We start from the raw sequence: 13,794 nt of genomic DNA, 5'->3' as shown, positions 1-13,794 counted from the left end.
AATAAAGGTCCATTAACATCTAAAGAAGAAAAGATGAAGGAGAAATAAGGAGGGCCAGGCACAGTGGCATACACCTGTAATCCTTGCGGCTCAGGAGGCTAAGGCAGGAGGGTCCTAGGTTCAAAGTCAGCCTTAGCAATGATCAGTGAGATCCTGTCTTTAAATAAAATACAAAACAGAGCTGAGGATGAGTGCCCCTGAGTTCAACGTTCAGGGAGGGAGGGAGAGAGGGAGGGAGGGAGGGAAGGACGGACGGAAGGAAGGAAGGAAGGAAGGAAGGAAGGAAGGAAGGAAGGAAGGAAGGGAGGGAGGGAGGGAGGGAGGGAGGGAGGGAGGGAGGGAGGGAGGGAAGTAAAACAATGTTAAAAATAAAATGATCTCATTATATACTATGAAGTTTGGTAACCGGACAAAACACATTTATTTCTGTACTTTCTAATAGTCAAACAAAAATAGACTATGATTGGATATAAAATTCAGAGTGTTTATTCCACTAAAACGACCTGCTAAAAAGACCAATAAACAATCCTACTATTGTATCATATCTGCATATGCAATCAATAGTACAAACTAAATATCTGCTTCAGAGAAGCTTTCAATTCAAAAATTACAAAGAAGGTAACAGAAATATTCCTTAAAAATTTGAAACTCAGACATCCATAGAAATAAAAACTATTGAGAGAAGATTCATAGAACCATGTCCTGCTTACAATTTCTTATAATTAAAATATTTATACTGCTTAATATTTTAATTTGTATAGAAATTTCATTCCTTTAATTGAAATCTTAATCCTTCTATTAAAGATGATAAACATGCATTTATTTAATGTGCATAAAGCTACATAAGTATGCATAAATAGTAATAAAATATTTGTAACATGTTCAATTCTAAAATTATTCTCACTGACATTTAAGTATCTATATTAAAAAAACAAGGAATTCATCTAAAGGAAATTATCCTCAACAATAAATGAACAAATATGAAATCAATTACTTTGCTTTCATAAACAATTTCAATTTTCATATAACAACATCCACTAATAGAGATAAAAAATGAGCTTCTAAATACAGAAAACATTAGACATAATCTGATTATATGAGTAGAAATGTGGGCCACTGGCATACTTCTAATTTGATGATCACTGATGAATCTTCAAAACAGAAAACAAAACCAGATTCTCTAATCTGCATGATCCAATAATTTAGGACTTTATAGAGCCAAATGACCTCCTTAAGGCTGAAACTAGATAAAACAGTATAGTAAAAATCTACTTTTAGCTACGTCAGTCTAGTATTTTCTACCTCATAAGAAAAACACTAAGACCCAGCTAAAGATTTCAAATAAACACTAAAGAGCAGTTCTAAATTTTGAAAATGATCATTATTAATATTCTAGCTAGCTTCCAAAATACTGTTGGAATCAAAAGAAAACTGTTATATGCACCTGCCTATTAAGCATTAAGTTTCTATGGGTAACTCTTCATGTTCAGCATATTATTCAACATTCTTTGCAGTTGCAAAATTTCAACAAGTAAAATTTAAAAAATCAAATTTTATATTCAAATGTTACTCATCACAGTGTTGATTCCCCTCCGTTTTATTATCTCGAATGAAAAACTCCATATTTAGTACATGAAATGTCTCATTCAGTCTGTCAAATGCTTTATTCAGTCTCCATAAAAATTATATTACAATACATGTCTTCAGGCTTCTCCAAAATTTAGATGAGTAAGGATATTTGTGATGTGATGGCTAGCCCTTACATCACATGCTTCTATTAGCAGCAAGTGTCCCAGTTACTGGTTTCTGGCATTAGCTCAACTGTGGTTGTCTAAGAAAAGAATAAACACTTATTTTTAAAAAGCTAAATCATTAACTGTAATGTCAAAATAAAGATCAATTTCTGTAATTACATACTACAAAAACTTTCTTTATCTCAGAAAGATTTAGTAACTATCATCTACAACAGTTTATATTTTTGAAACTCAGTTCTAGAGATGTCCCTGTACATTTCTATCAAGATCCAGAAAATTCTAGCCTTTAAAATGTTAACACCCAATTCTATTACCGGTCTCCAAACTGGATCAGAATCCATTAATTAAAACAATTTAATGGATCTCAAGCAACAATTTTTTAAATGACATAGTATCTAATAGAAAAGAAACAGTACACATATGTAATAAGGATAACTCATGTTTAATGGAATTTTCAGTTCTTTAAATGAATGTACATGTATCACTGGTTAAAATGCCAAATATATTTCTATAGGTTAGGATCAAAACACGGTTCCACAGTTAGAGCTACTGTAAAATGTATGAGGATCAAAACATAATATAATCAGTTACAATTAAGGTTATTTTTCAGTGAGAAACTTTATTAAAATCTAACTTTCCTCAGTAAACATAAATATCACTATAAGTCTAATTAAATTAATATTCTAATTATCCAGGTCTGATTATTTCTAGTAACTAGGTGTTAAGGTTTAAGTATGGTTTAAGTATGTCTCCCAGGGTTTTACGTGTTACAAGTTTGGTACCCAGCATGAAAATGTTAAGAGGACTTTAAGAGATAAGTCCTACTAAGAAGGTCTTTAGGGGTTGGAAGAGGTTAAGTTAATTCTCTGAAGAGTGACTTCCTCTCTATGTGACTTTTCCCTTTCATATGTGTGTCTCCCATGATGTCATCAGCTTTAAGTTCTCACCAAAGCCAAGTTTATGTTGACACCAAGTACTTAACTTCCAGAACTGTAAATAAACCTCTCTTCTTTATAAAAGCACTCAGCCTCAGATATTTCATTACAGTAAGAGAAAGCCATTAACACACCAGGAAATGACTGTTTTGTTGGTCTTCAAAAATGTCTTTTGTGCCTTCTATTTTCAATTTCACAAGTGAATTTATAGACCCATACACACCTCTATCACAGTTCATGTGTCTCAACAGATGGAAGGATTAAGAATATTTAAGAATGCCAGCTTCCTAAGCATTTATTAGATGTACACCTAGAGAAACACAGATCACCCTCACCTCCTGCTCCCTTAAGGAAGACAAGAATCAGCCAGAAGCAATGGTGCATAACAGTAATCCCAGAGGCTTGGCTTGGGAGGCTGAGGCAGAAGGCTAGCAAGTTCAAAGCCAGTCTCAGCAACTTAATGAAGCACTAAGAAACTAAGCAAGACCCTCCCTGTTTCAAAACCAAAAAATAAAAAGGGAAAGGGATATAACTCTGTGGTTAAACATCGCTGGGTTCAATCCCCAGTACCCAAAAAAAAAAAAAAAAAAAAAGAAATGACAGGAATCAAAAATCAAGGCCCAAATCTGCATTACTAAAATATTTATCAAACCAATTGATATGATCAAGTCATCTCACTGTCTATAATCACAACTTAATTGCAAACTCTAACCACAGCAATGATATAAAACTTGTAAGGTGGTGCATGCCTGTAATCCCAGATACATGGAGTCTTGAAGCAAGAGCATAACAAATTTCAGGTTAACCCCAGCAATTTAGCAAGATGCTGTCTCAAAATAAAATATACTTTTTAAAGGACTAGTAGGTAGCTCAATGGTAAAGCACCTGCCTGGCATGGGCAAGGCCCTAGGTTCAATCCCCAGTACTACTACTACTACTAATAATAATAATAACAATAATAATAATATAAAAATATAAGCTGCAAGCCATCAGGGAAAATCATGGTCCATTTGGAGGCTTTACTTTCATTCAATAAATACAAGTATTTACTAAGTAATAACCATGCACTAGAAACAGGCATATTTTCTAGAAATACAGCAGTGAACTTGCCCTCAAAAAGATCTCATGAAGCCAGGTGCAGTGGCACATGCCCTATAATCCCAGCAGCTCGGAAAGCTGAAGCAGGAGGACCACAAGTTAAAAGCCAGCCTCAGCAACTTAGTGAAGCCCTAAGAAACTCAGCAAGACCCTGTTTCAAATTTTTTTTAAAAAATTAAAAGGACTGGGATGTAGCTCAGTAGTTAAGCACTCCTAGGTTCAATCCCTGGTTCAAAAAAAAAAAAAAAAAAAGTCTCATCAAGCCTCTTACTGAGCTAAGTACCACCACGATCCACAACCTTTGAAGTACACTTTTAGGTAAATTAAAAATGATATTATTCTGATCCTTAGGAAAATCAAAACAGCTGATTCACAGTAGTTACCTTTTATAAAGTCATTGCAAATACTGAGTAATAATCAAACACTGAACCACTGCTCCTAGGAAAAATACAAGTTTAGGTTCCTGCCAGCCTCTCTGATCACAAGATTTCATCAACCAAGCAATACACAACCTTGTTTTATGTATGTTTCTGTTGAAAAACACCGTACAGCATTATAACTTATGCCTAAACTAAGCTCACTTATAATATATACAAATAATAGCCCAGTGTAGGCAAAGGTCACATATTTGAAAGATTCATAGAAGGGTACTCATGTTTAAGTATTTTAATTACAAAGCTCATATTTTAAGAACTAACCACAGAACAGACTTAGTATAAATGATTGTAAACTACAATCAAGTTAACAACTATAAAATTCGAGAATGAAATGTGCAACAAGTGACAAACAGAAAGTTCAACTACTTCTGCAGAGAAAGTACAACTACTTCTTTCCCCCTGCCCAGTCTAAATTAAAAGCATCTTTCTCTCAAGTGTGATAGCCTGAAAACAGAGAATGAATCCAAAGGTACCTTAAACCTCCTTAGGATTAAGAATGTAGTTTTTCCCACAGAGATCAGCTGTATTACTTGGGCAAGAACAGTTCTACAGACACCGAGGATTGCATTCACTAAAAAATGAGGCTCCCCTAAGTCATTCTCTAACACATCTATACCAATAAAAACATCATATTTACAATTATGTTACTGTCATGATACTGCTGGTGTATAAACTAACAAATTCTCAGAGTTAAACATACACTTGCCAATAATAAGTGTTGACGAGGATGTGGGGGAAAAGGTACAATTATACATTGTTGGTGGAACGGCAGACTGGTGCAACCACTTTGGAAAGCAGTATGAAGATTCCTCAGAAAACTTGGAATGGAACCACCAATTGACCCAGCTATCCTACTCCTCGGTTTATACCCAAAGTACTTAAAATCAGCTTACTAGAGTGATGTAGTCACATCAATGTTTACAGCGGCTCAATTCACGATAGCAAGACTATGGAACCAACCTAGATGCACTTCAACAGATGAATGGATAAAGAAAATGTGGTACATATGCACAATAGAGTATTAGCTTTAAAGAAGAATGAAATCATGGCATTTGCAGGTAAATGGATGGAACTGGAGAAGATCATGCTAAGTGAAATGAGCCAATCCTAAATAACCAAAGGCAGAATGTCTTCTCTGACAAGCAGATACTGATCTATGGTGGGGATGGGTAGGGAAGAATGAAGGAACTTTGGATTGTACAGCGGGGAGTGAAGGGAAGGGTTGGGTAGGTGGGGATGGGAAAGACAGATTGAGACAGACATTATTACCCTATATACATGCATGAAAAAAAAATATTTTTAAGACAAAAGAAAAGATTAAATAAAAAAAAAAATACAACTGCCATATGCCCCAACAACCCCAATTCCAGGAACTAACCCAAGAGAAATGAAAACTTAAGCTCACAAAAACCTACACACAAATGTTTATGGTAGTTTTATTTGGAATCACAACAAACTAGAAACAAGTGCTTGAACCAGTGATGGGAAAAATTTTCTGAAATACATCCACACAATGGAACATTACTCAACAATAAAGAGACAGACACATGCATAATACGGATGGATCTCAAAAGTATTACATGATTTATGGGATGGGGAGATAGCTCAGTTGGTAGAGCGCTTGCCTTGCAAGCACAAGGCCCTGGATTCGATTCCCAGCACTGCAAAAAAAAAATTTAAAAAAAAAAAATAGGATTACACAATTTAAAAAAAGTCAGGTTCAAAAGACTATATACCATATGATTCAACATATATTCTGGTAGAGACAAAATTATAGGAAGAAAAACAGGTCGTTTGTCTTTAGGAGCTAGGAGTAGGAAAAGGATTTGACTACAAAGCCGAAGGGAATTCAGGGAGATGGTGATGGAGCCATTTTGTATCCTGATTGTGGGAAGAGTGAATTTTAGTGTGCAAACTTAAAACAGAACTAAGATAAAAACTAATATAAAACCCTTAAAAACAAAAGCATTATTAATGGCAATGATTAAAAAAAAAAAAAAGGAAATATTTCCTTTAACTACATTTTCTGGCTAGCCAGTATGCATTTAATTTCAACTTCTGCCATTTAACATTTGTCTATAAAAATGTTTCTACGTTTAAGCCTGAGTAACTAAGTCAGATGCTGGTGTTTATCATTTGATTTAAATTTGGGGTCAATTTACTTGCTTGAGATCTGTCTCACACAATTGTGACAATGCAAACTAAACTAGTTTAGGAGAAGCTTGGTGCCTCATGAGGCATTTAATCAATGTTCTTCCATATTTAAATTCTCCTAATAAAAAAAGATGAAATAATTAATCCATTCATCCAATGAATACATGAGCATTAGAGGCCTATCATATGCTAAACACAGGAAATATAAATGGCAAACAAGCACAATCCCTGACATCAATCATGTTTTAAATAAGCAATAAGTATAATATGCACTACAACAATATTGCAGGGCAGACTTAATTCTGCTACCTTTCCAACAAGCTAGAGATTTTTCTGACACAGATTACCACAATTTTAAGTTTCTCTTCTTGAGGAATACTATTTTAAAAGGGGGTAGGAAAGGAGAGAAAAGAGGGGGGAAACACTATAGAGAACAGGAACTAAAAGCTTAAAAAGAAAAAAAAAAGAATAGGTGTAAAGATTTTTGAAATGAAGTCTTAAAAACAAAATAAGGAAGTTCATGGAAACTAAAACAGAAGCATTACAACCACACCCCTGTTTCTTTCTGTTATTAAAAAAAAAAAAAAAAAAAAAAAGGAAGCCAGGATGCAAAGAGGGCTACCTGCAGGTGCTGTGGCATGAAGTTAGCACATTCAGAGATAAAATTATATAACCTGAAGGATTAAAGACAGCATTTAAAGAATACTCGGTTATGTCAAAATTACCTGAAACATTTTCCATCTCAAACTTCCTAATTACATTGTGCTTTTGGGACCACAAGGTCCACAAATTCAGTTCTAACAACTTAATGTCAGGAAAGAAACAGAAAAGCTTTCAATAACTGTTAAAGAAACTAACACAGGTTAAAGGAAAATGCTTTTTTATGTGTATATAATTTAAAGAAAACAAACAAAACTACTAGTTTCTTACTGAAACTGTCACAGAGAAGTAAGATGCTAAGTAGTTTCTATTGAGGGGTAAGCACAAATTAATGCAGGTACAGTTTCCCAAAGTTCTTGGAGTCAAACATGTCTTGGAATTCAGAAAGTCTAGGGATTTTTGATAGGTGATGGTATGCATATACACTCAGTGAAGGCTGGGATGATACAGAGAAGTCTGGGACAGAGCATTATACTCAAAATTTTCTATTTTTGCAGTGAAATCTATGAATACATGAAACCAAGATAATAGTTCAGAACAGATTTCATGGAAAAATTGATTTGTATCACATATACAAAAAAATTTGGATACTAGGATTATTAATAAGAAATTATTGTCCTATAGAACAGCAGTCATTATTTTTATCATGTGCTCATTTTACTGTAGTGTTTTAGTAAACCCAAAATAATCTAAAACTTTTCCACAGGTTCACTAATAACTTGTTCTCTAAATGTTACATAAAATTAAATTTCTAACCACAAATCTCTTATCAGGAAAGTTTTCAGAAAGCTAACCCTTGCAATTTATAGAACTCCAAACTCAAATTTGCCACCGTGAAAAAAATATTTCTTAAATTGAACATATTGAATTAATCATAAAATGGCTTGCTCTAATTTGTCACCAGAGGAAAAATGCTGTAACTGGTAAGGATGTTCCTGACCCAGGAAACAGCACCAAATGAGTCATAAAAAGGATGTCAATTTGTCATGAATGTCAAAATAAGCCTACAAAACTCTATTATCATAGTGTATTTATATGTATACATTTTCTAACTATACGCAGTGTAGACAATATACAATAAACGATATACTATTTTTGAGGTAAAATATTTCCACTGAGGGAAAAAACACAGGTCCTCATCAAAAATGATATAAAAGAATAAAGCAGAAGTGTAGTTCCAGTAAATTACCATTTAAAGTTTCTTCTGTTCTGATGTTTCATGAAAAACAAAATTTAATGGAATCACTAAATATGATAAATAGAGCTTAAAATAACTTGATTAGCAAAATTTCTTGCCTCTTTATGATTTAGAGTAACTTTAAAGATATGTTTTTATTACATAGGTCTCGAGACTTCCAGGGGCACCTTAATTTATTCTTAATAAAATTTCCCTTAAACAAACTTTTCAAAACTTAGAAATGGTCAGACTAAGCTTACCAAAAATTGCTAATGTGCAATGAAAATATCAGCCTTACTCAGGATGCAAGGTATGTAACTATGAGGAAATGTCACTTCTTAATCTGGTCCTCTGGCTACTACATGCATCTTTCACACCCCATTATAAATTTAAAAGATGGCTTGAAAATAAAAGGAAGTCTTTAAAAAAAAAAAGAAAGAAAGAAAAAAATAGTTAAAAATTGTATGTAGAGGGAAGAGAAAATCACTAATTCTCAACCCTGTAGCAAACTGGAATAACTTAAAGAAATCTGAAAAACTTACCAATACGCTGGCCCTATTCCCAGATTCAAATATAAATTAGCCTGTGTAGATTCCATTGTCTCTCAAACCCTTTTCTTTTCTCATCTACTAAGAAAGTTTGGAATTCCTAGGCCATACACAGACTGCAATGGTTATCTTTAAAACTCTCCATTTTTCTTCTCTCCTTTGATGTCACAAGCGTATATGCGTGTATATATATATATAAATACATATGTATATACATACACAATTTTTTATTGGAAGTTTTTAATCCATATAGTTAAGTTCATCTTCACTTATTTGATATTCTCATTCCCAAAAATACTCAGGATTTTTTTCTGCAGTCTTCAAAACACAACCTTCACTAGTAGGGTATTACGATAAAGAGCAAAGCATATAATAATAAGCAAACAAACAATACAAATCCAGCTAATCAACTTTTAATAGAATATCAGAAAATATTCAAAAGAACTATTTTAAAGAATTGATTATATTTTGATACTTTATTAACCACAGACATTTGCAGAATCTCAATTACATAAAGATATATTGGCCACAATATGCCCTGACACTCATTTGGCAGAAAAAGAAATCAGTAAGTAATCTACCAATTTCTTCAATGAAAACTGGCATCAAAAGATACATCTTTTAAGATTTACATTTTTGGGGTGAGATGAGTCTTATCGTTTTCCAATCCTTGTAATAAACATAAAAAATAAAATGTTTTATAAAAACATAAATTTACATATCAGTTTTTTTTTGTTTGTTTTATGTCACCTACAATTGATACCTACCAGTCTCATTTCCAAAATCATGCCAGGCTACTTTTATACCTCAAATTTGATTTTATTAAAAAATATAGCCAAATATTTGCACATGATAAAACTAATAGAATACCATGAATTTTCTGTCTTTTCTCCATTACATTACATATTTGCCTACCATTTGAAAGCACAGTATTCATTGCTAGAATAAGAATTTCACAGAAATAGAAAATAAACATGACATACACTGAGCGTCAGGAAAAAAAAACATTTTCACTTCCCTTTTACCAAAGGAAATACTGAATATAATTTTAACTCTAATATATCACATTCTAATACACTGCTTTGGGTACTACCTGAAGTCAAAACCAAGTAAGTTTAAAGAAAATAATGATAATTTGAAAATATTTAGAAGTTCACTACTTTTATAAAGTACACTTGTACCCAAAGGTATCACATGACCAATTTCAATTAAAAATTTTAAGGTAAAAAATTTTAATAAATTCAAGAATAAAGAAAATTACAAAGCATCAATGCATTAAATGAGTATTTTATTCAAAGTATTATTCAGTGAAGGAGAATTATATATTAAAGTTTAAGTTGGTAGAAAACATACCCTGAGATTCTATTTTCTTCACTCAAAAATATTTTATTATTTTTTCTGATAGTAGAAAAAAATGTATAAGCATAGCTGAAAATTCAAATACAGAGAAGCACAAAAAGTATGAAAGTAACAAATCATCTCAAATCTCCCCATTTATAAATAACTGTCATTAGCATAAATACTCTTCCAGAAAATGGATTTACTCTATATATTTATAACCATACATGTATATATATGCATATATATCTTTCCTTTACATATACTGAAGGTAGAAAAATGTTTCAGATAATTTTCTTGAAAGTAAAAATATAAAAATTGCTTTACGCTCATTCTGCTTCTGCCTGTTCATTAAAATAGGCCAAGTTTGAGGTTATTTAGTGTGTATTTCTCTGTGTTGTTATTGTTGTTCACTACTTAATGGGAGATGAAAATCTGTCTGTTTCTCTTTGAATGAAAAAAAAAAAACCCTCTAATCCAATATTTTCTAAAGCCTGAGAACACATATCTGTACTAAAATTGGTTGGCTAAACTGATTTATAGTAGGAGTCCATGGTTTTGAGCTAATCTGCAATATAGACAATACTTTTATGGCCTCCCACTTCTTGAACAAAGTACACTACACTAGCAATAAGGATACAAGAGTTCTAATAATCAAGTGTGTGACTTGAGCATTTCACTCAACCTTCCTATGATTCATTTCAATTCCAAAATTCTGTGTTCCTCCTATGCTGCCCAACCCCTCTAACAAATTTTGGGGCTTTTGAAATAGATAAAAACCATCATTTCCTATCTTACTGAAACTCCATAATTTCAAATTTATCTGAAGATAAACTCTCATTTCCTCAATATACTTATTTTCCACATTGTATGAGGAACAAAGTAATCTAATAAGATCAAAGATGTGGGTATTTTTCAACAAGGAGGTAAGACAGTAACTCTGAAAAAAAATTTAAACAAGTTTGTATCACAAATTTTTTATTTAAAACTAAAAGAGCATTAATTCCAAGGGGAAAAATGTATAATCTTACAACTTAGATAACCTACTTTATTGACTCAAAGACTATCAAAAAGCTAGCAGTGTTTTCAGTTCTGAAAATTTTCAGACCTGAGCATATTTAAGATAGCAATATGGAAGCAGCTTTCTACCAGTTACCTTTCATCCATTTTAACATTTTAGAGTTCAAAGTACATTTTTATGAATTATTTATTTTCAATCTCAAGACAAATAAATTTAATGATGACTACTGATTACATAATATTCATTTCTCCCACATTATTCCTTCTCACAATATTTTTAAAACATCCTTCCTCCACCATGTAATTCAGTGAAATGTGACACCATTACCAATTACAGGGAATATATCCTGATTAGTAGAAACAAGCCCATCTCCCTTGTCATAATTGGTCAATAAAATATAAAGGGACAAATTATACTGGTAGGCTTATGCAAAAGATTTCCTCATTTTTGCAAAAACAGAGAGAGAAAGTAAGACAGAGATGGACATAGGAGAAAGAGTTCCATGCCTACACCTGCGATCAATGCATTCTAAAAGTGATCTTGCTGCCAGTCTAAGGATGAATCCAATGAACAGAACAGCCAAGTCAAGAAAAACAGGCAGACCAGAACTCTGAAGCACTAACCAGGAGGCCCTCACTTCTCACTCTACCTCCCTATTTCAGCATTCCATTTCAGTAACTACTTACTGCACTTCAGCCATTGTAGTGTTGTGAAACACAGATGAAAGCATGTCCCATATATCTCTCCTAGACCTCCTTTTTTAACTGCGAGTTCACCTTTCCACTTGGGCTAAGCTACATAAATCAGGGGGGAATCTATTGCAAGCTCTTAGACTAGCATGCTTTGCACCAAGCTCCAGTGCTCCAGACATACAACAAAGATATGGCATTTTCTCTTTCAAAAAACAATCTTCTCTATCCATTTTTCCCCCAGAAGTCCCTAATTAGGTTAAGGAAATGTCAGAATTATAAAAGGCTCTTTCCCAATGCTGATGCTATATAAAAAGCTAAGACACCATATGAAATCAGATCAGGGACCATATTGAAAAATATATGAGAATCAGACTGATCACTTAACCAGATAATTCACTCTAAGGAAGAAATCTCTGGTAGGTTCAGTGATAACAGACTCTATTTCTTTTTCAAAAGAAAATACCACTAAATAAAAATCTCTAAGCGTAAACCAGGAGTGTAAACTAGAAAAGTTTAGGAGACACTTCTTTAATAAATTATTAACTAAGAGTTCTTAAGTTAGCTTTAAAAGGAAGTCTTTTAAAAATCTACATACTTTAAATATTTTATTGCAACTAAAATAAAATAAGGTACATTCACTAGGTACTCTTATAATACAGAGCCAAGATCTCTTCTCCGAGTACAGGTCTTCTGAATGGGAGGTCTGTTTTGCTTTTCTTGCAAAAACCACACCCATAGTACATCACCTGTGATTTCCAGTTTATATTTTTTAAGTCTAGAAAGAGCTCAAAAACACTTAAAAAGCAAGCTTATTGGAGCATCTTTTTAGTTTATTTGGTTTTATTTTTCCCAATCATTTAAAATTATGTCATCCTCGTCTATTTCTACTATAGTTGATTTTAACTATTCACCTGTTTTCAAAACAACCAACCAATTCTGATACAAACACCTTTATGCCTTCAGAGTTTGCTGAACAATATTTCATTACACTACTTAATAACATCAATTGTGATTGTCACTAACAGTTTGTTGAATACAAACACAAATGATTCTTGGCAAATATATAATAACTAATGGGAATAATAGTTCAAGAGCAAACCAGAGAGTAGTTTACTGCCAATCAATGTAGTATAGTCCTCAGTTAATTCTTTCTTTCTTTCTTTTATTTTTTTTTTTTTTTCTGTTTTTTTCTTTTTGGTACCAGGGATTGAACCCAGGGCACTTAACCACTGAGCCACATCTCCAGCCCTTTAACATTTTATTTAGAGACAGGGTCTCACTGAGTTGCTTAGGGCCTCACTAAATAGTTGAGAATGACTTTGAACTCCTGCCTCAACCTCCCAAACCGCTGGGATTACAGGCGCGCTACCACGACTGGCATCAATCAGTTAATTCCATGGAGAGAATGAAGTATCATTTAATCTCATAAGTGAGTTAAAGAGAGAGAGTTCAGCTAAGAGACATTCTCCTATAATGAGTTAGTCTTTGGTTATTCCTCCCACCAATCAACCCTCCAACAATTCATATATATCAACAACTTCCGAAATGAAGGAAAATTGAAAGAACATCATATTTTGGCACTTTATATGAATTCTCTGAATCCTAATAAGGAAGATAATGGCAGAGTCAGCATCTCAATGATTTGCCTCTGCCCACTCCGAAATATAGCTATCAGCTAAAGAAAATGCTTTCAGATAGCAGTCATCTAAACAAATGCACTAACTTTGAGCTCAGCTTCAATTCTAATATTACTAGAGAAAAAAAGCATTAAAATTTAAGAAAAAGAATATCTAACATAAGATTTAATTCCATTGAAGTGTAAAAAAAACGTGGGTATCATCTAGTCATAAATTTTCATTAAATTTAATTATAACTATATAACACATCATTAGTAAAGAAAATGACTAAAACGCATGTCTCATCTCCCAAATACACAAACACTTCATGTTCATCAGCAAGAATTACAAGATGTCAGAAAGT

This window comes from Sciurus vulgaris (genome assembly GCF_902686455.1).
Source record: "Sciurus vulgaris genome assembly, chromosome: 6".
Lineage (NCBI taxonomy): Eukaryota > Metazoa > Chordata > Mammalia > Rodentia > Sciuridae > Sciurus > Sciurus vulgaris.
The sequence above is the reverse complement of the archived record's forward strand: the minus strand, read 5'-3'. Positions refer to the sequence as shown.